Here is a 5557-nt window from a genome sequence, read left to right as displayed (position 1 = left end):
TACAAATAGAGGAAGTACTACTTCTCAGTTCATCCTGAAAGCAGCCATCATTACAGACCCTGTTTACCCTTGCAAGGAATTCAACGCCCTTGCAAATGTGTGGGTCCTTCTTGCTGTTCTCAAGGCATAGCTGATTATACACATGCTGAATGTATTTTTTCTGGCACAAAACCATAAGGAAAGGCTTTCATTAAAACACAGCATGTAGACCCATGAACTAGGATTTAAACAAGTTTAATTTGGAATGTGCAGCTCAGAACCCAGCTCTCAAAAGAAAGACTGTACCATAATATCACAAATGTAAACAGAAACAGCTGTGCTAAAAGGCAAAAGTGAAGACACAACATGGGCAAAACCAGAATATCAAAACAGGAGTGGCTCAAGATGACTGAAATGTGGAATCAGACTTCCTGAGCAGGAAACTTATACCACAGGCATTGGCAAATTGTCAAGTGCACTTTATTTCTGGAGTCGCTTCTACCCACCACCAATCTGCAACATGCCTAATGTCACTAGTTTCTTCTTTTGGTGTGACTTCTTACAATGACTTTTTTTAACCTTACAAAGCACAATCCAATAATTCCCAGGTTGATGGAAAACTTGAGAACAACGTATGATTTTCCCACTTCCACAGTTCATCAACTGAGGACATTCATCAAAATTAACAAGGGTCTCAACGTGTGCTCTGTTCCTTTTAACACTGGAGCTCCAGAGATAGTGGGAGAGTAGGTTGTAAATTCTCCCATTAGTCCTGAATGCTATCACCACTAACATGGATTCAGCCCCAAATCCTTCTATTTTTCTCAAGTCATAAGGAAGCCAATGCAAAGTAAAACTGAATAGAAAAATCAGGGCCAGGGTGGCTGTCTTTTGCCTTCACATGTTGGTTTTCCAGTAGACCTTGTGTTTCACATGGAAAGTGCTCAGGTGTGGAATTCCCCTTCATTGGCAGTCTAGGTTTGTGTGCAAAATGTCTGAAAATTGGCAAGGACCAATGAGGTGTCATTTTGAATTTCCTGCCACTGCTACCTGGTGCATATTGACCATCAGGAGTAGTTGCTGGGAAAAGATGGGGATAGCATACTCATGTGTGAAATGTAACATCTGAACTAATGAGAAATGATAGATGTAAAGGAACACATACCCTTAAGCACTGCAGGGGACAGGGGATTCAGTGCTCCCTTTGATTGCATCTCTGGGCTGAAAGGTGCCATTGGAAATTGCTTGCAGGTGAAACTATTAGATCTTGAAGAGTGTCAACTTCGCTGAATAACAGAGGAGAACAAAGAAATAGTTTGAGAAAATGGTAGTTTGGAACCCTCAGAAGTGTTTTTTTTTTTTTTTTTTTTTTAATTTTCCCATCCCTCAGTGCTGGAGATTTGAACCCCAGCCTTTCTGCTTGAAAGCCAGTGCTCTAAGGGATGGGCTATATTGTCAGCACAGGATGAGCTCCTTTAAGGTACATGACTTGATCCCCTCAGGTACTGTGTCTGAGAAGTTCTATGCAGATAAGCACCCCTAGACAAAGTCAATAAATGATTAAAGAATTCTTAATTCTCCTTTTCACAACAATCTTGCAAATGACCCTTTTTTGCATCTCAAGATATACAATCTAGGGGTTTGTCCTTAGGGAAAGAAGTACCCCGCCTTTACTTAAGGAGGAAACCGGTTATAGCTTGTCCCTGAGCAGAAAATTATATCACTGATCCATGGAGGACAGGGCACAAGGAGAGGCAGAACTATGTGTGTATTAGAATTTGCTCAGGTTGTTAGTATGAAAGGAGATTTTGGGGATCATTTGGCATGGCATTTCCAGTCATTACATTCACAATCTTCTGACACAATACTTGAATTTTTTTTTTCGTATTCATTTTCCTCTTGGCATTTTACTTTGGAAATTCTGACCAGCAGAGTGCTGTGAAAATGCACAAGTCAGTGATGGTTGTGTATCCTGCCTATCATCTGAGGTAGGGGTGAGGTAGAGTAAGGCTTTGCTTCTGGGAAAGGCCAGTTTCCTTCAATGACAGAATGCCTCAACAATTTAGCCAGACGATGTCAAGAAATACAAACAGGCAAAGTCAAGTGGTGATGGCTCTCCTGGTCTGGGTTCCCAGAATCCATATTTGTTGGAAGAAAGGAAACATTTCTCATCCAACTTCAATCTTTCTCTCGATATGTTTTTAACTTTTACTCTCAAGAATTATTATACTAGAATAGGGCTGAAATACATATCCCTGATCTTTCAATGATTCAGTTGCATTCAGCTTCACTGAAGAAAGTGCCTCACTTCATTCCCAGTGCTCCTGTGACATGAGAGCAAAAGTGGGAGAGCTCCTGTAATCCAGGTGGAAGGGGCAGGCATCAGGCAGGTCGGGTGGGAAGGGTTGGGGGATTCCAGGCTCCAGTTGGAGAACAGTTGTTTTCTCTCAAGAGAGGGTTTTTCCGAGACTTGTGCAACATGGAGTTGGAGGAGTGGTTCACATGACCTGGTGCTCACACCGCAGATTCTGCCTGAGGTCAGAGGAAAGTTTGACAGCATGATGCTGTCATGGTTCCCATGGCAACCAGAGAGGCTTCCGCTCCTGAACACTTCAGACCAAGATTGAAAAATAGCAGCAGCTCAATTGTGATGGTCAGAGGCAAGAAGAAAGGAGCACATGCCAGGGAACTGAGGTTTTCTAAAATGTGATTCTAACCTCTTCAGCCAGAAGAGCACAGCCACGTGGTCCAAGGGTCTCTCCAGGAGGAAGCAGAATAAGGTACTCCTCTGAAGCCTGACAGCTTGCAATTAGCTCCAAGATTGTTAGGTTTCATTGCACTCATTTGGCCGCACTGGGCATCATCACAGAGGGCAGTTATCCCCCAAAAGTTCTAGTGGGACTGTTTGGGTGGAGGTGTGCTTGGGGACACTTGGATCACCAAACTGAGCACCAGCTCCAGCGCTATTTCCTTTGGATCCCGTTCCTCCAGTCCTGGGCATATCCAGAATGTCCTAATCAGGAAACTACCCTAGGGCCATATCAACCACAAAGAATCATGGCTGATGAGATCTGAGGGCAGTGGAGCATGGGGCTTAGGTAATCATTGAATTGGGACACTTCACACTCAATTCTGAGGGTTGCTCCTTTATTCCTAGAAAGTTCAGCCAACTGGCAGCTGAGACCTGGAAAGTGGGTCTTCTAGGTGAAGGAGGGTGGCACTTCTGAAGGTTATTATGGAGTCGTGGGATTCATTCAGTCAGCATTGGAAGGAGGAAAGGATCGTGCCGACATGCCAGGAGAGATATTCTGTGCACACTACACCTGCAAGGCCACACTTCCTTGGCTGTGGCCTTACAACTAGGCTGCACTCATATATTCACCTGCTTGGAAATTCCAGGGCCACCTACACTCACCTTGAGATGCAGAAATGTCTGGCGTATCTGTCTTCACACATGTGTTCATTCTCCTGAGCAGACTAGAGCCTGCCTGGCACAAGGACCTGTGGAAAATTTCCACCCGTCCTCTTAGCAGCCCCAGGAAGATGCCACCTACCAGCCAGTGGATCATATAAGAGGCTGCTAATGGCATGAGGAATACAGCATCACATGGCATAACTCCATATAGGAACATGCACCATGCTGAAAGAGCTATGATGAAAAGCTTCTGTAAGGAATCCAGCCTCCCCACCACCTGTCAATCTGCGTTCCACCCGCCTCTTCCATTACAGGAATTTCTGGTTTACGTTGCTGCCATCTTGCTGCCTCCCACGTTATGTTCTAACATGTTATTGGCCCATCAGTCAGTCTGCAAGAATTCTCCTCCGCGATTGGTTCCTCCCAGCCCATGAAATTCCAATATCTGGGAGAAGCCATATGCCATCTTTTCTTCTTCTCTTCCTTTTTTTTCTCCCTTAGCGGATGTGAATCATCCACATAAAATAAAGTCCCTTTTGTGAGATCTTGTGTCCGTGGAGCATTTTTCTGGGAGCTACCAGCGAGCCACAACTGAACCAGCGACCCGTAACTTCTGGTGCCAAAACCCAGGATGGGTTTTTCTGCTGACTAAGCAAGCAGATTCCCATCCAATAGACCCAGTGCCCGCGGATACAGACTCCCCTTTCATTTACCTGGACACCCAGTTTTCTGCATTCAACACTGGACTCCAAAATTGGTTAGTTCCCCTTAGGCAGGCCCCCTGACCACTTAAACACATCTCGGCTGATCTGAGAAGTGGCCATTCCCATGACTGCCTCCACTGCCACCACTGCCACTCCCACCATGGCCCCCCTCTGCAAATCCAGTGCTCTCAAGACTGCTGAGGTGTGGGGTACCTCCTTGGTCCCCATAGCTGGTTCTAGTTGCTGGGTGGATTCCTGATTTTATGGTGCTGAGATTCTTTCTCAGAGTTTGAGGCTCTTTTATATTTTTTGGTCTCACTCCAAATCCTGGCCAGGTCTTCAAACTCTCTAGGCTAATGCCTGGATAGACACTGGTATTGGTGATGACCAAACCTCTGTGCTAACCTTCTCATTGCCTGGCACGTGGTTTTTGGGATGCCACTAATCACTAGCCAGGTGGGTCTCAGTACCATGGGATCCAGGACATCCAGCCCAGCACACTTGCCCCCGAGATTACCTTCACCTGTTCCCTGAATTAGAGCTAAACTGTCCTTTAGATAGTAAGTCAGAATTGTCTATTTATGACACCCTAAATTCTAGCTTTGTACTAGGTATAATTATATGCCTAATTATACTCATTATAATTAAGTACATATGTGGGCGACCTGGTGAATGGAAAGGGACTTTTTCCCTTTATGTTTTTCCTTTCTTTCCTGCTAAACCTAACACATTCTCTTGCCTTCTCCTCCCCCTTTTAATCTTTTCTCTTCTGAGTTTAATCCAGCTGATGAGTCATCTCCTTACAGGCCTCCTACTGCAGAAGCTACTGTTCATTCCTCTCCTTTGCCTCATTCTGCTTCTCCTTCTACTCCTCCATTCAGCCCACCAAGTCCCCCCACCACGTGGTCTTGTACACACTTTCTAGCTCCTTTATGGGAGGTGGCTGGTGGGAGGGAGTAAAACCTGAACATGTTCTCTTGGCTAATTCCTTATTTTCAAATCTTTTCTTTCTCACTTCTTAGCTCTCCCTGCAGGCTCAAAAAATTAAAAGGAGCTAAGCATCAAGTTTCTGCTAGAACATATTAGCCCCTTTCAGATTCAGATCTCAGTCAAGGGTTACATTAAAATGTAAATGAAGAAAGGCTCGGTGGGAGACCAGTTTCAAACCCAAGAAAAATAAGTGTCCATTTTAAATTTCTCCTGGGCTACAACTCAGAATTCTTTTCTCCCTTTCAACTTTTCTCTCCTTCTCATTTTCTCATGCTTTCATTAATAACCATTATCATTTTTCTTCTAGGAAATGCTGTATTTTTGAGCTCACAATTTTCATCCTACAGACCTAGGTTAATGATTTTTGATCAGTTCTTTTTTTCCAACTCTAGAGTTATTTTTGAACATCCACTATATTGCAATGAAGATAAATATTACGAGGACTTTGCTTTTGTGTTAAATATAAGCA

This window comes from Sciurus vulgaris (genome assembly GCF_902686455.1).
Source record: "Sciurus vulgaris genome assembly, contig: HiC_scaffold_249_arrow_ctg1, whole genome shotgun sequence".
NCBI classification, from domain to species: domain Eukaryota; kingdom Metazoa; phylum Chordata; class Mammalia; order Rodentia; family Sciuridae; genus Sciurus; species Sciurus vulgaris.
Note: the sequence above shows the minus strand (reverse complement) of the source record.